This window comes from Podarcis pityusensis (assembly GCF_964106645.2).
Source record: "Podarcis pityusensis genome assembly, chromosome: 4".
NCBI classification, from domain to species: domain Eukaryota; kingdom Metazoa; phylum Chordata; class Lepidosauria; order Squamata; family Lacertidae; genus Podarcis; species Podarcis pityusensis.
The window spans coordinates 24,837,736-24,864,734 of NC_138027.1; the positions used below are offsets into that span (position 1 = coordinate 24,837,736).

At 42.8% G+C, this 26,999-nt stretch overlaps 1 protein-coding gene and 2 long non-coding RNA genes across 8 annotated transcripts in view; 1 reads left to right on the forward strand and 2 right to left on the reverse strand.

The window, feature by feature from the left end:
• SPATA13 (spermatogenesis associated 13) overlaps window positions 1-26,999 on the reverse strand; it is a 97,236-nt gene that overhangs the window by 49,654 nt on the left and 20,583 nt on the right. For 2 of the 5 annotated variants that reach the window (XM_081004066.1, XM_081004065.1), the window contains exon 1: window positions 26,013-26,204. The exons of 2 other annotated variants lie outside the window; for them this stretch is intronic. The gene's annotated coding sequence lies outside the window, so the exon portion shown is untranslated. Of the gene's footprint in view, window positions 1-26,012; window positions 26,209-26,999 lie in introns of those variants that run through there. One more of the 5 variants, XM_081004061.1, reaches the window with a different exon arrangement.
• Window positions 199-1,507, forward strand: LOC308476547. The gene is made up of 2 exons (XR_013985936.1): window positions 199-676; window positions 1,400-1,507. It is a non-coding gene; the product is annotated as an uncharacterized lncRNA (long non-coding RNA).
• LOC308476545 lies at window positions 7,125-26,227 on the reverse strand. 2 transcript variants are annotated; one of them, XR_013985929.1, is made up of 4 exons: window positions 26,196-26,227; window positions 8,258-8,345; window positions 7,844-7,922; window positions 7,125-7,480 (listed from the first exon to the last, which is right to left on the reverse strand). It is a non-coding gene; the product is annotated as an uncharacterized lncRNA (long non-coding RNA). The 2 variants fall into 2 exon arrangements; XR_013985930.1 differs by lacking the exon at window positions 26,196-26,227 and adding an exon at window positions 13,367-13,404.

The following is a 26,999-nucleotide window of genomic DNA, read 5'->3' on the forward strand; positions in this document are numbered from 1 at the left end:
CACGACCTCTGGATGAATATAATTGATTCGGGGTTTGATACAGTCCTCAAGCTCCAGACGTTTGCAGAAAAATAGGTTTGGGGTCAGAAAATGCCCACTCGGGGAGAAAACTTCAGGACTTTCCCTCAGCACTTGGTTTCACACCACAGCTGAGAATGTCCAGGCCCACTCCCAACATTCTTGAAACAGGTAACAGAGGCCACTCTCACGTCTCCAAGGAGAATGGAATAAAAACAGCCCCAGTTGGTGAGATTCTTCTGGAGTTGATCTGCCACAAAGAGCTGATTTATGCCTTCCTCACTTCTGAATTTACTTGCAAGGAAGCTACCTAGCCTGCTGTGAAGATCAACAGCTTGGAGTCTGTCCCATAAAATGAAATGAGATGACACTGAGGGGTTGGGGATGAGAAACAGAATGAGGATGTTTGGATAAGGGAGAAGATGGAAAAGGAGACAGGTGGTGAAGTATACTGAACTGGGCAAAATGGAGTGCGGGAACATGACTGTGGGCAAGAGAATTCCTGTGAAAATGCCTCCTCACATATGGTTTATTAAAGCAAGCTAGCTTCATGAACCACTGTATAAAAACGTCTCCTTTCAGTAAACCACGGATTTGCAACCCATGGCCCTTCAGATATCGACTCCAGCTCCATGCATCCACTTTCCCCATCCTTGCAGTAAGCCATAGTTAAGACTAATCACAGTTTGTCTGGTTTTGCACATAAAGCTAAGCAGCAGCTAGTTAAAAACAGAAATGAAGGCTTCTGATCTCGTCTATGCTTTTTTTTGCAATTAAAACATTTTTTGCTATGTCCTAATGCAGTCATTAAAAGCAGATATTTTTCATAACCCCATCTCTTAAAGAGCCACCTGTTCAATTCCGGAGGAATGGGTAAATGTGAAAAAATGAGTTAATAATCAGCCTTTATGAAATTGCCTGATTGCCCTTTTAATTTGAAAGAAGCGTGTAAAAAGAACTTACTAACTCTTTGCTAAAGATCCCCAAATGTGCTCTCAATTAACAACATCCATGAAGTCAAGGTTAGAAACTAACTAGTCCCCGAGAACTAATGGTTGAAGTGCAATGGAGATTTTATCCTTTATCAGTACCATCCTTCTTCACATTTGCAGAGAGCTTATTGCACCCCACTCCCCTTGGCACAGAGATGCAATTTAGGTTGGGGAACAAAGGCCTTGTGGAGTGACGCAATCTGAGAAACAGGACCTCTGTGTACCAGGTTACCATTATATTCTGTCAGAGCTGCTCTTACCCACCCACCTTCACCCGTGCAGCTGCATGAAACTTAATGGTGGATTCAGCCTTTCAGTCTGGAAGAAAGCTATTTATACCCTCATTGAGCTTGCTTGTGACACTATTATTGTTCTCCCATCCTCAACAGGCATTATTCAGGCAGCCTGACATGAAGAAACGGTCCATACTACAGAAGAGCAGTTTCTAATAAATAGATCATTGTGTCTCAAATATAAAGAAAACTTCCTGTTTCTAATTAAGCAGACTGCAACTCTACCTTTCTTTCCTTTTTTTTTTTGTCTCAACTTATGACTTAATGCTTAAAAACAGGGAAGAGAAACCATGCATGTAAAAGAAGAAAAGAAACAGATAAATGGAAGTGGTCGAGTTTCTTCAAGTTTTAATCTCACAGATTGGTTTCCCATAACCGGGTTTTAAAAGCAATTATGGCTAATAGGTTTCATGCTAAACGAAAAGCATTTTCAGGTTATGGGGAATCATGTTACAGAGGAAAGAGATAGAAAGAACAATAGTAGTAACTGGCTCTTTCTGATTTACATGGAGTTTTGGTCTAATCTAGCAAAGTTATATTTCTAAGTATTTGTTTTAGTTTTAAACTTGTCCTATCCCAGGAGACTGGAAACAATGTTCCAAGTGAAGGAAGAGGGGGCATATAAGGCAGGTTCCTATCTTGAACGCCCACAGTCTTTTATTCTAAGTGTTCCTCCTTACCAGTCTTTGCCAACCTGGCGCTCTCCAGATGTTTGGGACTTCACAAATATTTTTGTAGTCCAAAACATCTGGGGGCACCAGACTGGCAAAAGTTGCACTATACAATGTATGTGTGGAATCATTTGTAAACTCCCCACATTTTGAAGGTAGAGCTGTGGGTTAAATCACAGAGCCTAGGACTTGTTGATCAGAAAGTCGGTGATTTGAATCCCTGCGACGGGGTGAGCACCCGTTGCTCGGTCCCTGCTCTTGCCAACCTAGCAGTTCGAAAGCACGTCAAAGTGCAAGTAGATAAATAGGTACTGCTCTGGCGGGAAGGTAAACAGCGTTTCTGTGCACTGCTCTGGTTCGCCAGAAGCGGCTTAGTCATGCTGCCCACATGACCCGGAAGCTGTATGCCGGCTCCCTCGGCCAATAAAGCGAGATGAGCGCTGCAACCCCAGAGTCGGTCACGACTGGACCTAATGGTCAGGGATCCCTTTAGTTTACCTATCTTTTGTCCAGCAAACACATCTCTTAGGTTGTATACACACTATATACAATCAGCATGGTCTGGTTGGTAATTATGAGAACAGGATGATGGACTAGATGAGCCATTGGCCTGATCCAGTAGGCTATTCCTATGTTCTTACCTTTACACCACATTTGAAACATATTCATTCCCTCAATGAATTCTGGGCACTGTAGTTTAGCCCTCCAGAGGTACGATTCCCAGAAACCCTTAGCAAACTACAGCACATCATTCTTTAGGGAAAGAATGTTTCAAATGTGCTTTAAAGGTATAGCATGTATGTAGCCTAAATGAGCCATTCTTATGCTTAACTAACAAATTATTCTCTAATTCAGCCTTTCCCAGGCTGACATCCTCCAGGTGCTGTTGCACGACACCTCACATCATCCCTGACCTTTAGTCATAATGGTTGGAGCTGATGAGATTTGCAGTCTGAAAGGCTGCTCAAAATTGCATACAATGTGTGCTTGCTGAAAGATTTGCAGTTTCTTTTCATGCAATATTGCAGCAAGAGAAGAACATTGCAGCAACACAAGCATTTTGCAACATCATAACTGCTCTTGTTGCATGATGCAACAAAAATACCCCAATGAATTTGGCAAGAAGCTGGTTACCTTAGCTGCCTCTGCGGTTGCTATGTTGAAAGGCTCTGGACAATTAGATGTGTACGAAAAGACACAGCAAAAGTTAAATCCCACCAAAATCAAGTGCTTAACTGTGCACTTTGAGTTCCATTTACAGATGCAGGAATATTTTCAACTGGGTTTATATTTCATCTATTTTCCTTGACCTGAGCTTTGTCACTGGATGGGGCAGCCCCTGCAGGCGGGGTAGCTCTAGTCATGCATAGTAGCTCCTACCATGTCCATCATCTCTCCCTCTAAGCCTCTTCGGCTTATGCAAAGGTAACAGGAAATGTAAGAGCTTCACACTGCTTGTTGCCCTGTATCTCCATCTGGTGTGAAACAGCTTTTATAGTGCAATCCTGAGCATGTGCTACTCAGAGGTAAGTCCCACAAGTTCAATGAGACTTACTTCCTGGTCAGTGAGCATGGGACTGCAACCTAACAGAGAGATGGACAAGCTGTGACCCTGTATCAGGATCATGTGCAGTCCCCTCAGCATGGAATATGAAAAATAACTTTTTTTTGCACAAGATGGAAATGCAGAGGAACAGGAAGTGTGACACAGTCACATTAGAGTCTGACAAAGGGAACATTTCCTGTTCCCTTTGCCACATTTTAACATTCAAAGCCATTCACAACAAGGAAGACTTGAAAATTTCAACCAGTAGTTTCTCTCCTCTGTTATGGAAGTTTCCAACCTTTCACGTTTCAATGAGTCTTTACTACCTTGACTTGACTGTTGAGAAACCCCTTCATGAGATAGTGGTGCAACGGGGTAATGTTACACTCTTCCAGTCTTTCCCAACCTTGGGTCCCCATAAGTTGATTCACGACAACTCCTATGAGTCCCAGCCAGATGACCCCAATGGTCAGGAATGATGGGAATTGTAGTCCAACATCATCTGGGGACCTAAGGTTGGGAAAGACTACTCTAGTCTTAAAGTATTACCAGAATACACACACTGGATTTAATGGTCTTTGGGGCAGCACTTTAGATGGTAATTAATATGTGTTACTTCACGTAATATGGTTTTACAGGGGGAGGGATCTTCAGATAGTAATATGTATGACTTAAAAATAAGGTAAGCCAGCACTCTTGCTCATTCTATGGACTTGGGGTGGTATTCAATTAAGTTTTGCTCAGTGCAGAGCCAATGAAAATAATGAACTTAGTCATGCTCATTAATTTCAGTGGGTCTACGCTAAGTAAAACTTAGTTGAATACCACACCAAGTCTGTAGAATGAGCAAGAGTGCTGGCTTACCTTATTTTTAAGTCATACACATTACTATCTAAAGATCCCTCTCCCTGTAAAACCATATTAAGTGAAGTAACACAAAATACCTGTCCCAAAGACCTATCCTGCTGGTACTACTATCTTAGACAGGGATAGCCAACATAGGGCCCTAAATAGGTCACTGCACTACAACACCCTAACCCCAGTTAGCATGGGTTATGGGCAGAGACTATGGCATATGAGGTCCAACAACATCTGGAGGTCACCATTGGGTATCCCTGGTCTAGGGAGTGCACTCAGTTCATGGAAGGCCCAGAACAGGCCTGTTTGACCTTACTATAGCTATGTACATATTGAGCTTGCACCGTACGTGAACCTACATATCAGGGAAGATACATCTCCAGCAAGCTTGTCCACCACTCCTTCTCACTGAGGAATCTCTCATGAGCTTCCAAGGAACCTGGTGTTTCCCAGAACAGTGCTGGAAAACCATTACTCCATTCTATGTTCATTAACTATTGTTTTTTTTAAAAAGACTAAAATCTCTTTTGTACAATGATCTGAAATGGTTTAAATGTCAATCTCATTAAAACTCTCTTTGATGTCCCAATGACTAATTCAGCACATATTTCTCAAGCGTTCAACGTTGTGAGATTAATCCCACACTTGCATTTTTTAAAAGGCTTCTCTGCTTAGCTTCTCTAGCTTTGCAGATGCTCCATCTCACGCCTCTGATTTCTCACAGACTCTACATGGCCAGCCACTGTGCCATGGCTGTGCCAATGTTACGTTGCCATAGTAGAGTTGCAACCTAATGCACTCCAAGCAGCAAAGAAGAAAGCAAGACAATGCCAATGTGAAGAAGAAACAATGCAGCAATACGGCCCACCAATCCACACTACTACTAGTGACTCTACCATTGTCCACCACTCATGACATTGCCCTCTACTCACACCAAGCAGGGAAAGCAGAAATACCTATGTAACACCTAGGTTGCACCATGGTTAGGTATGACACTTGGTGTCAACAGAACCCATTCTCTATTTCCTCCCATACACATGGGATGCCCTCAGAAGAAAAGAGTCAATAAGGGCTCCCCCTACCACAAGACTCCTGTGTCCTAGGCATTAGGAGAAAAGCAACCACAGGTTCCAGGGCTCTCCTCTGATGGGGGTTCAAATTCCTTGGTATCCCCTGGGATACCCCTTTAAATGCAGGGATGCAGAATCTTAGACTCAGGGGTCAAATGTGCCTCTGCACACCTCTCTATCAGACCCTCAAGAGTCTCCCCAAGCCCCACCCCTTACCTTCAGGCCCCACCCCTGCTCTGTGTCCTCCTTGATTGTTTTTGCCTGACTGGTATATGTCGTTGAACTCTGGTGCTGCCTCTAGCTTGTCTGGATTTATTTATTTTATATTCCACCCTTCTCTCAGTGCAGGGCAGCTCACAGCATAAATTAAGGCAGATGCAAACCACACACACACACACAGTATAAATATTAAAACAAATGGTAACCCTATTATAAACAGCACTGAAAACACATTAAACCATTTAGAAGCGCATGCGTGCACACACAAAGTACAACACCATCAGAAGACCCTGCTGCAACAGCCAGCTGGTGGCCAAAGGCCTGTTGGAACAGAAACGTATTTGCCTGCTGGCAAAAGGAAAGCAGAGAGGTGGAAGGGAGTTCCACAATCTGGGAGAAGCCACCGAAAAGGTCCTCTCAGATGGAGAGAGTTATATGTATAGGCAACGCAGTGTAGAAAGATAAGCATCACCTGCATTGCACCACTCATTTTTACACCTGGCCCCACCCTCCACTGGCGTGTGGCCCTGTGGACATTTCTGCCACAGAATGTAACCCTTGGGCTTAAAAACATGTACCACCCCTGCTTTGGTCAGGAAAATAGCTAGGACCAAAGGAAGGAGTGCCAATTTATTCACAACAAGGTCCCTACAACATCAAGAATGCAGAGAGGGAGCCCATGGCAGTTCAGTACCCGAGGTGAAATGCCCCACTGGGCACAAACTCCCTAAGGAGACTCCCCCGCCAGGAAGCGGTGGGGAGATCTATTCCCAATCCCCCCTCCCCTCCTACCTGCCAGTGGGGCTTTGTATGGGCTCCTCCATTCAGGAGAAGCTGGTGCAAAGCTCCATCACACTGCTGGACACTGCTGGGCAGGGGGTGGGTAGGAGATCTCCCGCCTAGTGGCAAAGCTGAGTGGCAGAGTGCCTCCCCTCTCACCGACTCAGCAGGAGGGGAGGCATTCTGCATAGCTTTGTCACCAGTCCCTCTCTGCCCCCAAAGGCTGGGGGAACCAGCGGTAACTCTGGGCAGCGAAACAGGATGACACCGCTCCGGGAGGGTGACGTCTGCAGCGGCCACCTCACCCAGCCTCACAGGTGGGCCAGCTCTGAGAATGTGCACAGATGTCTTTTGTAACATTTCACACAATAGGTATATGTTGGTGTCTATGTTTAGGGAACAACCATTTAGCCAGGGGGAGTGGAAGAGAGCCACTTGGACAGGGAAGAGTACACATTACAAAAGCAAGCTCACAGAAGGAAACACATCCAGCCACTTAGCAATGCAGTAGGACAGAGCAATGCAGTGTAAAAGGAGAGGTGTGGATCTGATTCCCGCACAGTCAGTCAGCCTAGAAGGGCTGTGATGATGGAAAGCCCAGTGCCCTCCTCCTCCTATTGTGAGTTTCCCACAGTGAAGACGCTGGACAGTCATCAACAGGACAAAAACACAGCGGACACTGGCACAAGCTTTTATTGAACAGTTTCAGTGTTGAAGGGAGTTCTGACAGCATCCTAGCAACGTGGGATTGCTACTGGCTATAGGACTCCTGCCACTCTGTGTGACACGACGGGCAGTAGAGCAACAAGTGCAGCTGAGTGCAACCACATCAAGGGTGCTACTGCCCCTGCTGCATTTTTGTCTATCACATGCTTCTGAGAGGCACAGGAGCCCAGGGATACTTAAAAGGCAGCAACCCCACGTAGGAACACAGGTTTCCCACTGGTTGCTGTTGCTGGAGGCCTGGTGTTCTGCACTGGTAGCGGTAAGAAACATCCTTTCCCCTGTGCGTGTTCAGTGGCTACTTGGTGGCCTGTGGAGAGACAAGACAGACATGGGCGTAGGAACGAATAACAAATAGCTATTGCAACAGATGAATGAGTGGGTGCTCATTTGGCAAATGCATCTTCAAGAAGGAGTGCGATATCTCTGTGCTCTTCTGCTCCACATTCCCCAGCCCCCATTCTCCTATTGGCACCCCCACCACCACAGCTATCAGTGGGCTGCATGGAATGCTAGTCCTGCTGAGAGCAGACTCACTGAAATTAATGGGCATGACTCACTTAGTTCCATTAATTTCAACGAGTCTACAGAGTAGGACTTCATTCGCTACACCTCAGATTTTGGAAATTCAGCTTGCTGGAGGAGACAATATAGCAACTGAGCCAATACTCACCCATGCAATATAATGAGCTGCACTGGTACCCCCTTCTCCAGTGACAGCTTTTTCTGCTCCATGTGCCCTGGCTCTGATCCTGTAAGGAAAAAAGAGTCGTGATTGGCCAACAATTCCATTAAGAAGAAGGGAGTGCATGGTGTTCACTGCCAATGTGTTCCCCACAACCCACCCTAACACATGTATTCCCTGGGTTGTGGCTAGCAGCCCCCTCTCCCATGTCCCCACAGCACTTATATGCCTTGCGTCCCTTTGAGCAAGAAAGGCTTGTTAAACCAGTGCAGTTTCCGCACATTGCAAGGCAAAGGGTATGGGAGGAGACACTCTGATACATGTCTGAGTGCTCGGCGTACTTTAAAGCGAGGAGAGGGAGATGGAAGAAGTTCAGGAAACTGGCAAGTCCCTCTTGCTTACCTGCATGGAGCAGCCGGTCCTTGCAGTCACAGTTGCGGCAGAATTGCAATTCCATAGGGTATCTGCATCGTGTCCTGCAGCAGTACACCTGCAAGGGTCCTGAGATGTGACAAACATTATCCATCTGCCCCTCCTATATTTGCTGTTGGCCTCGGCTGTTTGCACAATTAGCAAAGGGTTCCTTCTTGCAGAGTACTCCCTTCCGCTGGAGTTCTCCATCCAAAGAATTCCTCCTTGTGCGCTTTCATAACTGCAGTTCTGCAGACATGGGGCTTTCTGCTGCGCAGAGTGATACAGCCTCATGACACACAAGCTGATGTGCGACCTGTTGCTGGGAATTATATGTAAACTCCCGGTGCTGTATTTGGCTCCTGAGATGATTGGAATATTATCCTTTATTGACTGTGATGCAAAAGCAGTATGGGTGGGAGTCCCCTAACCAGGCCCATCAGCAGGAGCTTTGATGTGCACAGGTGCTGTGCATGCATGTGAGCACACCCACCGACCCATTCTCTGCATTGGCAGTAAAAGGGATTTAGCTATGTTTTAATAGGCACAACTGGCACTGTAACCTTTGTTAGGACCTTAATAGCAAGTACTTGTAAAACCTGTTTTCAGATAGAAAGGAAAGCCTGATTCATCTCACTCTAAACATACAGGTGCTCCCACCCCACCTTTTCAGCTCTATGTGCCACAGTGGTGCCTTACCCACGGTGGATCCGACGTTTGCTCCAAGGAAATGAACCAGAGCCATTGAGAAGCAATGCTTGGCAGATTGTGCCTCTTGTCAGATCTGGGTAACTTTTCATAGCACAGACGAGGCTTGTATAAAAAGGCTTTCATTATAAAACAGTGGGAAAAATCTTTTTCACAGACCGTATTGGAAGCATTGCTGCTTTTCCCACGAAAGAGTAGAAGTCCGGCAAATAGGAGAGTAAAAAGTAGACCATTGTAACAAGCGGCCCCAGATGACAGAGACATTATTCTAAAAGCATCAAACTAAGAAAAATATGCTTAATATGTTCAAAAGCCCTTTGCAGTTTAGGGGATTAGGTATTACAATTGAGTAGTCAGTCCAGGTGGCAGATCAACACTTCCAATCTCTTATATTGCAGCTCAACAAGTCACACTAAATAGTCGCCTCAGCAGTCTATATTCATAATGCTCTGACGTTTGGAATTATGAATGCTACTGAGGAACAGTATGTCTGTCTTCCTAGTAAATTTATGCTTTGGGAAATAATTACATTTCAGCACCATGCTGTAGTCTTTCCAAATGCCTGCTGTACCAAAATCTAAAGGTAAATGGAACTTAGAGAAAGTTTTACATACCCTCCAGTATATAACACTGTGTTAATTTGCTCTTGTGGTTGTCAGGGAACTAGCATATAGTTTTACTAATTCCCAGATGCGGGTAGTTGCAGCTTTCTTTGCTTGGATGCAGGTGGTTTTAGCTTTCTGGGTTGCAAACTGGTAATCCTAAAAACAAGTTTTCCCCTGTAAAATGTTGCAACCTAGAAACCCAACATGTTCCACATTAAGTAGCATGGGATAAATAGAGCAACACTGATAATGCCACACAGAGTAGTCACAGTAGGACTAGTAGTATGTCACAAGTAATTTTTTTAATGACTTTGCATGATATTCATTCCCTACGACGCACAATAAGGATGAAGGGCAGTATATAAATTTAATAAATAATAAAGATAATAATAGGCAATTTAGCAGCTGGGTTTTTATTCCGCTATGGCAGATTCATGCAGAGAAAAGTCCAACCGGCTACAAAGTGAACTCCTATTCACATGGAGGAAGCCTAAAAGGCCCTTAACTGTTAATAACTCATTCTCGAATTGCCCCCCTTAAAAATCAAATTGCCCCCCTGTGGGGTGTGTACCCAATGTTGCCATACAACCACATTTACAATTCATGCTTTATTCATTTAGATGCTAAAATGAGATATGAATGGATTGTCAAAGCAACCCATCTATTTACACAAAACATAAACATTAATATTTAACAATATACAGGGCAAAAGAAAATTAATATTTTACAATAAGTTGGTTTCCATTGGCTACTGCCATCCCAAATAGATTATTGGCTAATAGGAAAAAGTTGCTTCCCACATACTCATGTATGGAAACTAGTGTTTGTTCTAATCTTACAGTAAAAAGATTGTGGCAAGCCTTTCTTTGTTACTAAGAGCCTCCACTGTTTATACAAACTTCCACCTATATCCTTGACTTCTTTTAAGCTGCAGCTCAGCAAGTCTAACTTCATATGGATAAAAAGGACTAGTTGCTAGACTAGCCAACTGAAGCTTTAGCCACCCTTTAATTTTCTCTCATTTCCAGCTCCCATCCCTACCCCTGCCACACTGAACACACCTTTTCAATAAAAATCCATCATTTGACATAGCTCATTCCACACTGTACTCTATTTTCATATTTTGTAAGTGGGTCCTACAAACATAACTGTGCATAATTTTGCATTCCTACAACTGGTAAGTCTTGATTTATTTATTTTATCACACTCATTTATTTTATCACATTTGTATGCCACCAATCTACTGAGATCATGGAGATAAACCAAGCATTATCTATTTTACGCTTGTAAAAATCCAGTGCAACGTTAAGTGAAAACATTATCTAAATACCTAAACTCACCTGCCACATCCACCTGCCTCACCGTCACCTAAATACTATTCTCTACCCCTGGTTTACATGAAGGAGGTTTACAAAATTGGTGCACAGTGTGGAGAAAGTGGATTGAAAGAGGATTTTCTCCCTCTTGCATAGCTCTAATATTGCTGCAACACCAAGCAGCAAAACAATCTTCTTCTAGAGGAGCTTCAGAATAGAAGGAGCACATTAACACCCCAGTGCCACTTCTGGACCGATTGAAGTAAGTGGGGTGGTTGCAATTCACTTTACTGCTTTGTTTTCCTGCAAGTGAAACAGTGAATCTGTTTTTTAAGAACTATTTCGTAATGCTGACCTTTTAAACATTCCAGTCTCCAACTCTCAAATGTGGAATAAGGGAGCAAATTCTGGCAGTACCCAAGTTCCCTTGACTTAAGCTGGGCACAAAACTGAGAGCACTTTGTGTGGTAATTGTGCTTGTTTCCTGCAGCAAATATCCAAACATCATGGGGAAATATATGCACCTGTTAAAATACTCAGCGACCCTAAAGCAAGAAAGAAATTCAAGCATTTGAGGCAGTTGGGAAACCTTTTTCAGCTCAAGGACCACACTCCCTTTTGGAGGCCAGATTCCAACAGTGGGTGGGGCTAGGGGCAAAAGTGGATAGAGCAGTGAATATAAGATTTACCTTTGAGCAGGAGGCTAGTTCTTACACACACACACACACACACACCCCTCTCTATCCTCCATGCAGACAAGCAACAGTCATCATCATCAGAATTCAAGGACATATTCCAACCAGGCAAAAGCACTCACAGGGGATGTGACACAAGGCCGGAGAGCGGTGTGGCATGGGAAGAGTCGCTAGGGACAGATAGAGAAGGCTAGAGGACCACATTTGGGCCACTAAACTGAGGTCCCCTTCCCCTGATTTAAGGACGGTCATTCACACTCTACATGTGCATTGTAAGAAATACCACACTGGTATTTATCCCTCTAGCAGATACTACCGCTGCATGAAATAACAGTTGATTTGCTTTGTGTGTTTTTTTAAGGCATGAAGTTATTATCATGGTGACTCCTGTGAAAATGTCAAAAGATGTCAGTTTAGCATACATTGGACAAGCTTATCTAGTACAGTGGTACCTCGGGTTACAGACGCTTCAGGTTACAGACGCTTTAGTTTACAAACTCCGCTAACCCAGAAATAGTACCTCGGGTTAAGAACTTTGCTTCAGGATGAGAACAGAAATTGCGCGGTGGCAGCGCAGCAGCAGCAGCGGGAGGCCCCATTAGCTAAAGTAGTGCCTCAGGTTAAGAACAGTTTCAGGTTAAGAACGGACCTCCAGAACGAATTAAGTTCTTAACCCGAGGTACCACTGTAATGAGTGAACTTGCATTAAACCAGTCCTCAGTTCAATCCGCACATACACTTTTTCACAGCACTAAAGGAAATGAATTTGGGAGGCTGCTACTGCCATTTTTCCTCCTTAGAACTGATTGTGAGCTTTTAAGAGCTACCAACTAGGCATCATTTAGCAGAAGCTCTCCCCATCACTGCATACCCATGCTGGGGGAAAGGTTCATCAGTAGGAATTATCATGAGGCTGTCAAAAGGCAAAAGAGCCTTCTCTGTACCAGGTGAGCAATTATATATTGCACATGATATTGTTAGATCACGTACATGCACTCACACACATGTGTGGAGAATCCCAGGCTCAGAGTCAAATGTGGCCCTCTAGGGCTTTCTGTCTGGCCCCTGGGACTCTTCCCAGGTCACACTGCTTTCCAGGCCAAACCCCCTTTCCCCATGCTGCAGTGGCCCAGCACTACATCCTCCTTGGGTTCTTTTGCCAGCTGGAATATGCCCTTGCACTGTGATTCTGCCTCTTGCTTGGCTGGCTGGAGGACAGAAAGATGCGTGTGGGAAGTGACAGTGTATGCAGGAACCTCTGACTTTTGCACAACACAACCAGAGCATCCAGGAAGCTGAAACTTGGCATATATGAAGCCGTTCCGCACACATAGCCCAAGAGACGCCTACTGCCAGGAAAGCCTGAAAGGAAGACATTTGCAAGCTTCTCCCTAGAAACAGGGGCAAGAATGGTAACTCCAAAGCACACCCCCCCCACCCGAAAGCAGAACTTTGGCACATGCATAGCTAAAAAACAAAACAAAACAAACCCCAAACCCCACACTGCTAGAAAAAGTAAAAAAGAAAGAAATTAAAACAGAATGACTGAGAAGAAAATAGTAAAGCTCTGAAAGTTATTAAGTTATGCTCTACATAACATTTTTTTAAATCTTCAAGGCAGCAGTGGAGTGAAAGTCTACTGGTTTCCTCAGGATATGGAAGTATCTCACAGCTGCAAAATGAACCCTTCTCCACTGGGAGCACAAATTTTGTTTTGTTTGGCTTCTGATCATTAAATGCTCGCCGTTGCCTGGCTATTTGCTGGCTGAAACTTACAAGGTGATGAGGACACAGGAGTCGAGAGCCTGTCATTTCTAGCAGTAGCCCTGCGTAGATGTGAAACCTGAGTTAATGCGTAACACATTAGTGCAAACCGGTGTATTAGATCACCAAGTTAAATATATACTTACAAAATCGCAACATCCAAAACAAACAAAGGCGAAGCCCAGCATAATTTAGGATTCTATTTCATAAATTATTATTTTTATGCTAGTATCACATACAAGAAGACAGAACACATTGTTGTACACATTAAATTTAATCCACAGGAAAGGAGGGGGTGAACCAACCAATTCATTTAATTAAAGGGATTTGTTGCCTCCAGATGCCTAGTTAAATATTATGCAAGTTGTGAGTGGCTCAGGCAGGGATGGGATTATATACTAATTATGAAGAGTAACATAGAGAATATAAGAAGCTGCCTTCTAGACTACTTGTCTACCTAGCCCAGTAAAGCCTACTCAGACTGGGAATGGCTTTCTAGGAGCTTAGGCAGAAAAGTATTTCTTACAACTTGCTACTGTATCCTTTTATCTGGAAATACTAGAGATTGAATTTTGGACCTTCTCCACTGTAGGAGTGTGAATGAGCTGGTAAAATTGCTTAGTTGGATAGGAATTGCAAGAGCTCCTAGCCGGGTCCATTTTCAGTCAACCCTTCCAAAAGAACTCCACAGACACCTGAGAATTAAGGCCACCCAACTACTAGACCAGTTTGAATGGGCCAACCAGTCTCTTAAGTGATGATGGGGAACAGTAGTACCCAAACAAACTGAGGAGACTTTGCCTTGCCTCTTGCTACCTTTTCTCATGGTTGTGTGACAAATCACCCTAGCGAAGATTCTAACTGGGGAGCATGTTTTAGCATGAGACCACTAGAGATTTTCTTGCTGTTGCTTTGATGGGTTGTTTTCTATCTACAGTTGGAACAAAGTACTAAGTCTACCATTAACAGACCAAGGAGCCAGAATACCAAAGGACAACTCTGATGTCAAAGTGGTTGGTTTCCTCTACAAAGGGTTGACTTCTCTCTGGGACATGCAGATTAAGGAGGTGAAATGATGCAATATATTTCCTAAAGCAGATGGGAATCGGTTCCACAAACTCATTCATTCGATGAAGAAATAAATATAGAAGTTTAACTTCTAAGTGGAGAAGTAGCCTTTGTTAGGATTTCATTAGATAATGAAATGGCATCAAGATAACACTCCAAGCATTGATTAAATACTAACATTTACTGAATCCAGGAATTTCGGGTGTCTAGCATCCACAAACTCATGACACTATGTTCTACTTCCACTTCTGAATATCAGTTCCTGAAAACCGCAGGACGGGAAAGTGCTGTTATGCTCAGATGCTGAATTAGATGGGACCTGACCCAGCAGACTCTTCTTGTGTGGTAACTGCATCTTTCATCCTGACAAACAAGTCTTCTTTGAGGGCACTGATTTTATATGGTCTTTTTATTTCAACAAGACAACTGTCCTACAGTTTCAGTTCTCAATATTAGAACACTTACTTCCTAACAGAACCACAGACTTTGGTTTTCTTGTGGCACATGATAATATGGTTTATGGAATGGTAGCATGGCTAGGGAATGGTAAATGCAGTTTATTTTTATAGGTTTGGACCTGTTACGGCTCATGGTTTTGACGATCCTTGTTCTCCAATATTCCAACACTTATTTGCTCCTCTCTACCTGGCTTGCAACTGCTCACATGTGCTATTTTCATTTTTCCTAGATACATCTGATTATGTGCAATGTGCTGCTCTCCCATTTTTAATAACATCCTTTATCTTCTCATCTTAACAGCTGTGGGATTTAACTGCTGAGACAGATGAAAGATAAACACTTGGGGGATGCTGCAGAAATATTTAGGCAAGGCAGCAAAGTACTGCCCCTCCAAGGACTTTAAAAGAAGGCTAAAATCCTAATTGGAATAGCTTTAACTATGAAACCTTCTACTCCTCAAATTTACTGGGAAAATTTTTTAATTAAGGCAACAACTTGTAATAACAACAAATGTTCTTGTCACTTATTCTGTATGACAACAAGCAGTTGTGGAGAGCTAAGCCTAGCCTTCCTTTTTATAAACAGAGTAGTCTAGCGGTATCTGATAGCACTACTTAGATGACTGAGTGAGGAAGGCAAGACTTTGGCCCACTGTTGTGGAGCCTTGTCTTAACAAAAGGCTCTCTATCTATTACATGCCACCAAGAGACCAATTTGAGGCTCTCTGTGGACAAAGTAGTGTCTGATAACAGCCTACAAAAAGAATATTTCTTCTCAGAAGTACCTGCAAACACAGTACAGACAATCCTCTTTGGGAGCTAGCCCAGGTTGGGGTGTGTCCAAAAGAGTCTTAGACATTGGTTTGAACAAAAAAGGTTTGTCTGGTTTTAAAAGACATACATTTAAAGCACAGACATCCTGCAAAGAACATGGGAACTCTAGTTTACTTTTCAAAGCTACAATTCCCAGCACCTTTAGCAAACTACAGCTCCCACAATTCTTGGAGGAGGGGGAATAATGTGCTTTAAATGTATGGTGTGTAAGTAGTCTGGTGCAGTGCTATTTATACTAGTATGGTTTTAATAGATTTTATATATGCATGTAGTTTTAATTCTATCAATGCTTAATTGTTTTTAATGAATTTTTTCTAGGTTTTTAGCAGTTCTTATTTTTATCTGTAAGCCACCTTGAGTCCCATCTGAGAAAAAAGGTGGATAATAATAATAATAATAATAATAATAATAGCAGCCTAATACTAAACACTGAAGGGGAAGTATTGTAGTTACATTCACATTTATGCTTAACTTTAATCATAAACTGTTTAAGAGTACTTGTCACAACAAATGAGCAAAGTTCAGTAGATGTTACAAACGTTTGTATGTCTGTACACTTAAGAAGTAAAAAATATTCCTTCTTTGCTGTGTGCAAACATTTTTGGGGACTTAAGAGTTTTCTCACAAAGCTACAACAGTAGCCTCAGGAATAAGATCTGAAAATTTTCTCAATAGAGATCAGTTCACAACACTGCACACTGCTGTCAAACATAGTATTCTATTAGTAAGGTTGGCACCCTCTTATAACCCTTCATTAGTTTGCACCTTAAAATCCATAGAAAGGTTCCCCCTTTCATTAACGCCACCATTACTCTGGAAGCTAGAATGTGGCTGAATGGAAAGAACTAATGCTCCAAGATATTGGGTTTCTCACTGGTAGCCCTTGGCCCTCTGAGGCCAATTTAACTAATAGCCTAATAATTATTTACTCAAGTAAGCATTAACCACCTTATGTCATGGTGCTTCTAAACAGCAAGAAAGTAAGCACTCTTTCTATGCACTCTCTTTTCTATGCTGGGAAAGATGACCAGTTGCTTTTTCTATCACAGCATGGAGTAGGCTTGCAGATTCTGCGGAACTCAATTACACAGAGACAGAGGACAGATGACAGACACCCTCCTAGACTTTGGTGGGGAACACATGTCACCCATCCACCAGGTGCTGCTGGACTCAAACTCCCACCATCCATGACTATTTGCCATGTTGGCTGGGACTGATGCAAGCTGGAGTCCAGGAATACCTGGAGGGTCATAAGTTCCCCATCCCTGACCCAGACTACTCTTCGATCTCACTCCTGTATGTGAAATTTGCTGTTACTGCCTGCCTGCCAGGTCATCCAAGGCCACTTCTCAGGCAGTTTTGTGTCTGATGGGTCACTACTACCATTCTCTGTTGGCAGCTGAAGCACAAGACACCAGTTTCTACAGTTTCTTGACAGGTCTCTGCAAATAAAAGGCAATCTGCGCATGCTCAGAGGCACTTTTGTCTTTTTGAAAGCTTGTTTATCTATTGCAAAGGAATTTCACACATGCTCTGAGGCATTCCATCTTAGATGCCAATATTTTTGTAAACAAAAGGTGGCTATCCCACACAGGTGACAAGTTTCCAGAAGTCAGGATGACTCTTTTGTCAACAGTATGTGCTGCTGGGAGAAGAAGGGGCTCACAAATCATATCTGGCATGCTTCTAGAAAGGACTGGATTCGGGAGTTTTCTGAGAGACCGTAGTAATTAGCATGATTAACATTGCTCTTCGTTACTTCTCTAATAAATTAGTGAGCGCTTCAAATACCTGAACAATATTGATGTAGTTTCCTATATCCTATATAAGTTTTAGTAAGCTCTAGAAACCTGTGGGGCTAAACTGAAAATGGAAGATACCTGCTGCAGAATTTGGGTCATCATATACAATGCAAAACTCTGCTTATGCAAAACTGCAGAAAATCTGTTTATGCATCAGTTCCAGGAAAATTATGCTTACCTTGAGGTCACATTGCAAGATTTGCAGAAGCTATTGTTTTTCCTCCCTAGTCAAAACAGAACTTTCAAGGCAATACTGTGCTCTCATCAAGCGAGGCATGTAATACTTGGTAATGATGCACGTATTTTCCTCGCTAAACTGGTGCTGCTTGCCAGCAAGAACAACTTCGTGCAGATAAGGTGGCACTTTTTGTATTGCACAGACCATCTGTTCCAATCTGCCTTTCATTAACACTCATACTCACTTGTAAGCGGCATATCATTCAGTGATAGACAATCTTTCTTAACTACAATGGAACTCATTAAGGGAGCTCTGGCTAATGCAAACACCTTTCGGGAAGTATACATGTGCAGAAGAGTAATATTTTTGTACATTAAGCAGTGTCAAACCTCTGCACGTTCCTAACACAAACCTATATCTTCATCTTTTAGTATTTAAAAATAAAGCTGTCAGTCAAAGAAAGATTATTTAGTTGTTTAGGCATCTCGCCTTTTAGGCTACAGTTCTATTTTTCACACACACTTTTATGGGAGTAAGCTCCATTTCATCACAGTGTTGCGTCAACATGCATAGGTTTGTACCGTTAATCAAGGTTTGAAGCCCTAATTTAAAGACATTCACACTTTAAAAGTCCTCACTTGGACACAATTCAATGACTACTAGCCATGATGGTTATGTTTTACCTTTTTGGAGAAAAGTACTAAGATGCATAAATATTGTTTTTGGGGGGAAATATAAAATATTTTCAGAGGATAACATTGTTTTAAACTATATATCAACTATGCGGGGTTTGACCACAGTTCAATGTAAATAGACTCTCTGCGCCCTTACTTCTGCTAAAAGACTGATATTAATTCACTTGAAAGATAATACCATGGTCCCCTTCAATCAATGAACAGAAGACATGAGAACTCTGGCAACATACAACAGATTGCTTTTAGACACAGATTGTGCATGGATAAATATAATTATATTTGGAATCTATTTATAAAAAGTATAATGTCTTGTTAATACTTTTACATTTAATGGAAAACTGCTGATTACTTATATACCCATATACTCTATTTTATCACAATTTCAATTCTTTGTTTCTTCTTTCTTTTCTTTCCCATTACTCTCTCACTGATCGAATACACACACATCCCTCCACTGTCAGAGGCAATATGCCTCTGAATACCAGTTTCTGGGAATCACAAGTAGGTAAAGTGCTATTTGACATAGGTGCTACTTGTAGGCTTCCCATGGGCAACTGGTTGGCCAAGAACAAGATGATCTTGGAGTAGAAAGGTCTTTGGTCTGACCTCCTTATGTTCCCCTAATGTCAATGCAAACAGCCTTTCAGCATTAAATCTGAAAATACAGTGGAAGCTCGGGTTGTGGACGGAGAAAGGTCCGCAACCCGCATCGTTCATAACCTGCAGCACTGCGTCTGCGCACGCACGTGACACTATTTGGCGCTTCTGCTCATGCGCGAGCAGCGAAACCCGGAAGTAACCCTTTCTGGTACTTCTGGGTTTCCCGCGGTCCATAACCTGAAAATGCATAACCCAAAGCGTCTGTAACCCGAGGTACCACTGTATGTTGTCAACATTGTACTAAACACCCAAAACAGTACTAAAACAACATAGTTTGAATGATTCACAATGAAAATTTGAGTTAGCTTTATCTACGTTTTTGTAAACCACACTTCTCATTGCATGTTGCGTTGTACAGATTGTGACAGCAAGATCCTTTTAACTGGGGAGGCCAGCGTTTGAACAGCTAGTGATTATGCACACTAGTACAGCAGGACACAAAACTATTACACAGCATTAAAGTGGGCAAAGAGAAAAGGGAAAGAGCTGGAAACAATTAATCTACATGACATCTTCCCCAGCTCTGTTGGTGGGACTCTCTGTGACTGACATATAGAAAATTTGTCTGCATTAGCTGTTTTGCATTTGGTTTGCACCTGACTGTGCTGTTGATAACTGTTAATAGTCCATACCATGCTGTGTCCTTTCTACTGTATCAAAACTTTCTCTATACAAGTTATCCCCTATCAGATACCTTCATACAATGTCTCTCATGCATGTTTGGGCCTACATCTTAGAGCAGGAGTCCCCCACAAGGTGCCCAAGAAGTGTGTGTGTGTGTGTGTGTGTGTGACCAGATTTAATTCTGTGAAATGGGTATTTTATGGTGCCCACAAGAGTTTATTAGACGTACTCAACCATTCTTTCTCCACTTTTTCTTTTTTTTAACTCTACATGGACAAGTCAGCCCATACAACATCTCCTACTAGAAGACACCTAACTCCTTATAGTGGTGTAAACTAGAGTTCCCCGGGATTTGGGGGGGCAAGTCATATGCCTAAAATGAGCTTTAAATGTATGCTGTCGGATGGAATGTTAAGAACCGATGTTCATATATAGTATATACATATGGGAAAATATTTCATGCTTGTTTGCTTGTTTGTTTAAATCATAGCTTTATGGCGCTGAAGTGGTTCATACCTGCCCAACTTAGTAATTAATTGTACCACAGCCCTGAAGGACAGAAAATCTTGTGAACGTGCTGTCTGTATCTGACATCAGATGTAGGAGGACGCCTACTTCTCAGATGGGCTTGGCATGTTTCTACTGCTGCACATGAATGATATTTCAGACTGTACTGGGCGTCAAAAGACAAAGTAGTTTCTTTTTTTTCCAGGGTTCTTCTCTTTTCTCTGATCAGTGAAAATGGGTAGAACAGTAAAAAAATTACCATACTTTTTGCTTTATAAGACTCACTTTTTCCCTCCTAAAAAGTAGGGGGAAATGTGTGTGCATCTTAACGAGCGAATGCAGGCTGCACAGCTATCCCAGAAGCCAGAACAGCAAGAGGAATAGCTGCGCAGCGATCCCTCTTGATGTTCTGGCTTCTGAGATTCAGAATATTTTTTTTCTTGTTTTCCTCTTCCAAAAACTAGGTGTGTCTTGTGGTCTGGTGCGTCTTATAGAGCGAAAAATACGGTGCTTAGCAGAGGTATAGGCCATAGGGAGGATTGTAGCTCAGTTGAAAAGCGTCTGTTGAGTCGGTAGAGAATGAGACTCTTTATCTCAGGGTCGTGGATTTGAGCCTCATATTGGGTGAAATATTCCTCCATTGCAGAGTGGGACTAGATGATGCTTCCAACTCTACAATTCTATGCCTATGCCTATGCTTTGAATGCAGAGGGTCCCAGGTTCACTCCCCAGCATCTTCAGGTGAGCATGAGAGAACACTGTCAAATCCTGGAGAGCCAACTGCCAGCCAGTGCAGGCAGTACTGAGCTAGATTAACCAATGGTCTGTCACCATATGAGGCAGCTTCATATGTTCCTATGATGGTTCCCATGGGATAAAAGAGAAAAGGTGGCCTGTGAATCTCTGGATATTTTTAAGACTAAACCTCACATGGGAAAGTATAGGCAGAACATTGATGTTCTTTTAAAAATATATATATACAGTACTACATTTTCTTTATAATTACTGCCAGAATCAGAGTATAAAGAAGTCTGAAGTGTAGAAAAGCCGCCAGAAGCTCATTTTTTTTTTAGGGAAACCAGTGTGAATTTTGCATTAGGCGTTTTAAAAAAAGAGTTGAAAACAACCCCACACGCACAAGCTTTTGTTTTATAAGTTGAAGCATTCATTCGAAGCTAGGTGGGGACCTTTTAAAAACACTACAAGGAGCCGGATATACACGGCTTGAGCCATTAAAATGTTATTAAAGGCAGCAGGGTCCAATTTAGTTCTCAACAAAATGCCTGACACAGCTGGGCAGCGGCGGTTCAGTGGAGTCAAGCAAAAAAGGTTGGGAAAAGTGATCCCTTATTACTGCACTGTGTGCTGATTCAGGTGTTACTCGTAGGTGTGACAGGTTGATTAATCTTACATAAATTGGACTTTTGTCACCTTATGCTGACAGATCAACGATTAGAATATGTTTTTGCGTATGGATAACCACATAGATTGCTAAGATCAATTAAACCTCATCACCACAGCATTTAAGAGTTTGTCTGTACCAGTGCTTTTTTTTTAATGTGCAGCACAATCCTGTGCATATTTGTTCGAGAATTTTTTTAACCAATAAGCAGTTGATCGATTTTATTTATTTTAAAATTTAATTTAAAAGCAAGTCACGCTCTGTCCAGTGGGACTTACTATCCAGTGTGTATGTTTACAATTGTAGGCCTAATTCCCATTTTCTTCCTGTTTCTATGGTGGGTCTGCACCAATGTCTAGCGTTGCATTTTGTCCCAGTAGAATCATAGAAACATACGTGTTGGAAGGGACCCTGTGGATCATCTAGTCCAACACCCTGTAATGCAGGAATATACACCCATATGGGGATCAAACCCATGACCTTGGCATTGTCAGCACTATGCTATAACCAGCTGAGCTAACCAGCTACCTAAGCATTCCAGCCCTGGTCTCTACACGTTTTCTCTACACCTCTTGGCCAAGAGCTATTTTTTTGAGATGTTAGTTCTTTGGAAAATAAAACCATACATCTTATGTTAGCACAGAGATAAAGGGTTGTATCTGATTATTCCTATGGAGGAAAGTCAAGTGTTGAGAACAATGTTGTGATAGCCATGAGTATCAACAGGATTATCCTAAGGGAGAGCAAATAATGCCCCCTCTTCCTGTACTCAAGGGACACAGTGACATTTTTCTGAGACACAAGTCAGATTCATAGGGGAAGAGTGGGAACAGTTTCTTGGTTAGGAGGAGAGAAAGCTTCCTCACCTTGAGGCCATGTTCATGTTTGGAGAAACGGTCTGAGGTGATTTGAAAAGCCGGCCTAATTTGTAAGTAGGCGCTCTCCCCTCCCAATTATTAAATAATGAGCAGTAATGAACTTTATCTCTTCATCTTATAAAGGTGTGGTGATCTCTAACTAACTTTACACCCATCCATCGCTTACAAGAACTGTTGTGTGTGAAGACTAGTCCTGAGTCTATCTGATCCTAGCTGTACAAGGCAGGTGTTGTTTGAATAGTGATAAACCTGAATTAGAATCTTAGGGCTTATCCACACTTACCTTTCCTCCAAACCACATCCTGCATTTCCAAGCACTCTGTTTTTCACTCTAGAGCTTTCCCTGCGAAAACCTGCTCTTTACCTCTTGAATCGGAGCAAATGGCAATCTGCGGAGAACCTGAATTGCCATGCGTTGCGGTTTGAACAGGGGATTTTTAGTGGGGGGGGGGGACTCTGGGGTTAAAAGAAAAAGTGCTGAGACACAAAGCTTTACTGTGTGGACCTGTGCCTGGGATAACTGAGGGAATGTACAAGTTGGGTACTTCTTGGAACATATTCTGTAGCAAGCAGAGGCAAGGCATATCTATGCTACTGGAGAAAGTTCTAGCTACACCTCATTTAGCCAATCCCCAAGCCTCTTCTTGCCTGCCTTTCACAGAGGCTGATACTGGGAATTTCTGTTCTTCACTGGGAATGAAGAGGCCTTTGTGGTAACATGTAGGCTGCCTGACCCCTCACTCCCACCCCCACTAATACCTTATACATGTCAACCAGGGATGGGGAATTTGTGGCCCTCCAGATGCTGTTAAGACTACAACTCCCATAATCTCTGACCATTTGCCATAATGGCAGTGGCTGATGGGAACTCGAGTCCAACAATGTCTGAAGAATCATAGGTTTCCCACCCCTGATCTAAATGAATACTCCTGGCAAAATATTTTTCTGCACAAAATTAGTATCCTAATTATTTCAGTAAGGCAAATAGATTCAAGCTAAATATAAATCAATAGATAAGGTCTTAAACACAGTACAGTAATGTGTCTTCTTGGCAGCACATTCCTCCAGGCTCTGATAACGTGAAAAGGTAGTACATTATGGAGTATAACGAATGCACCCAGCTTTGGTTGTTGACAGCAAGGGAAAAGAAACTGGGCCCAAGTAGAAAGCTACATTGCTCACAGGATTTCTGAAATCCTGAATAAATTGGATGCAAGAATTACAGTAGACCCAAACAGCCTAACATTGTATAGCCTGCCAACAATTGCACAGGAGATCACCTAAGGTCTAACTGGCCCTGGCAGGTTTGCTGGAGTTATACTTTCACATGGATAAACTGTTCCTGAACAATTTCTACAAAGCAAGCTTTCATTTACTATCATGCCGTATGCCAACTAACATATGTGAAACCACTAAAATTTCAAAATAATGCTCTGTGGTCTCTGTCATGATGTCTTTTAAGGAACCACGGTAGAAAGCAGGAGAGGTGAGAAGTAATCTGGAGGCCCAACCTCCGTCTCTAAGAGAAAGGCGAGAGAACATCTCCTGCCAATTTCATCAGGCCTCTATTTTGTTTGTTTGTTTAATTAGTTGTATACTGCAATTTCATTTTTAAAATATCAAAGTGGTTTACAATAATTATACATGCACACACACTAAAACCTACATAAAATTAAAAACCTAGGATCTGTGGCAATTCAGGCAAGGAGCCACTGTGTCTTTGTCCTGTTCATCAACTTAAGAATTCACAAGCGAACTACCCAAAAGCACATGAGAACTGTCTGCTCCATCACTCAATTTCTCTTATGTGGGGAGCTTGACCATGGAGAAATAATACTGCAATTTGTAGAATTAGCTGGGAACATTTACCAGTCTTGCCCTGCTAGCTGTTCTGCTTTATTGGGAACAGCTCCAATTAAAAATCATGAGGGCCTTGCACCAAAAGATATTCTGGCACCCCTTACCTCCAACATGCCATACACTTGAGAGAAACAGGGTCAAATACATCGTCGCTGCTCCCAACTTGCATATGTTCATGTTAGTGTCAGCAAGGGGCTATACAAATTGAACTGTACATATAGCGCACATGTGCCTGGAAAAGCAGGATGCCTGGTTGCATGGATTACATCTCAAGCTTTTAATAAAGATTTTCAGTTATTTCTTGGGACACATGAGCCCTGCTTAATGGTACAGAGGCTGCATATGCACTTTACATTTAAAGTACATTCCCACCCCCACAGAATCCTGGAAACTGTAGTTCACTCCTCACAGAGCTACAGTGACAACCCTTAACAAACGACAGTCCCAGAGCAGGGTGTCCTTTAAATGTATGATGTGTACCTGGTCTAAACAGAAAGCTTAGCTAAGTGCTGTGAAGTTAACTTGGGGAAGAAGGAAGGAGCAGACAGGTGGGTGGGAGGAGTTAGAGAGCTAGAAGGGAGACTATTGAATGGATCTGCCCTGTTTTAAAACTCAGCAACATGTTTAAACAATGTTCTTATTTTCCCCTATACTTTGTTGTTCATCAGCCAATCCATTCTCCCCACTTCACTAATTTAACACCACATGAAACATGAATGTCAAAGGAGAAGTGGGAATACTGGGCATGTACATTATCAGTGCTTGTCTAACACAAAGGTGGTGTGTTCAGTTTTTATCAAGTAGGTACAGTACATACAGATAATCCACATCATAAATATTCAGTCATCCAAATCCTATGTTATTCATGATGATAAAATTTGCACAAATCACTTTCCGCCCATTCATCCTATAGCCATGAAATCAAGGTAATCTTGAGTAAATAACACTCTCCTCATGTCACTGAACATGCCATTTAGTTTTTTTAGAAGTTACTAGAGACATTGCACCCTAATCCTGAATACATTAACTAAATACCTTGACTGCCTCGGATTCATTAACACTGGAGTGTGTGTGTGTGTGTGTGTGTGTGTTTATCAAATTGTTACTCCCAAATAAGTGAGTACTGTACTGTAATGGCATTGTAGCCACAGGCACCCAGACATACATACAAATCCACAAATCCATATTCCTCGTATATCCATAAATTCCGAACTTTGGAAGATTTCTGACTGCATCAATGATCAAAATTAAGCATCTGGACCCGAATACACCACTGCAAGCTAAGTCTGCTTAGGTCCTTTAAAGCCAGTTTTCGGTTTGTTGGTTTGTTTTTTAAATAAAACTTGTATGTAAAGTTTCAGCACCCGCACAACACACCTTCCCTCGAGCCCTGCTAACCGAGCACACGAAGACTTGCTTTCCAGTGAGCGCCCTCGGCCTTTCAGTTTTTATCCATCTCCGCTGTAGTTGCAGCAGCAGCACAAGCACACTATTGCAACAGAACTTTTAAAAAGCTCTACGCGTTTGGGTGCAAAAGCACCCGGCTGATGCAGCTTGATCGCCACACTCAAACCACGACTCGTGCCACCGTCAGCCCATTTCGCCTTTAAACGGCTGCAACACACTTCCAGAGAATAGGAGAAAAGCAAAAAAAAAAGTTAGAGGTGGGCAAACACCACAGTCCTCTCTTACCTGTCTGTGGAGAAGGCAGGGAAAACCCCAGGCACCTGCAAGTTCCTCACAGCAATACGGAACGGATCCCGAATTATTTCCTCCCCAGCAGCATATCAATAAAAGTTACTGTTTCAGCCTCTCCTCTCCCCCGCAAGCCCTAAACCACCAGCTAAGCTTTCGGGTCCTGTGACTAATATTTACCCTTCCTAAGCCCGGGCGAAGTGCAGTCGGTATCTCGAGCTTTTTAAATGGATTCTGAGTACGGAGTGCACCTCGCTGTTTCCAGCAGCCAGTCTCCTCCGCCAATCAGCGGCCTCGGAGCCGACCTCTCCTCCCTCTTTCGCTCCCAGTCCTGCCTCCCTCGCCTCGCTCCACCGTAGGCGGCGGCAGGACTGGGAACGGAGTGTGAAAGCACGAAACGAGCACGCTTCTCAATTTTGTTGTCCTCCCTCTGCCATCTTAAGACTTGCAGCCTTCTTTCCTTCAGGAATCATAGACCCAGTTCCCGTAATTTGTTGGCATAGTAACCACCCCTGGGTTGTTTTGGTCCCCCCCCTTCTTTTTTTTGTATGAACACTATGGAAAGGAAGAACGCCTCGGCCTGTAGCAGTCTGTAGCTACATGCAAAACATAATGAAATAAAAGGCACAATTCTGAGAACTGCAGGAGGCTAGGCCATGCCAACCCTCCAATTATTTTCTGTGGGGACAAGGGATCCTGAGGTGTCTTTCACATTCTCCTCCACCCCAGCCTAATGAGGGGGCAGAGGAGACAGACATAGAGAACTCCATATCCCTATCCGGGAATCGGAGAGGCCATTACTTCCCCAAATTCCAGAATCATGCCAAATACATTTATTTTAATTATTTTTGCCTTTCTTTACAGGCACACCTTACCACTTCAGAATACCAGTACCAATTGTATTGTTTATAGGCCACCACAACCCAAAACTTGGAAGTTGGCAGAACATCCAGCACAATTATAACGTCAATACTCCCCTTACCA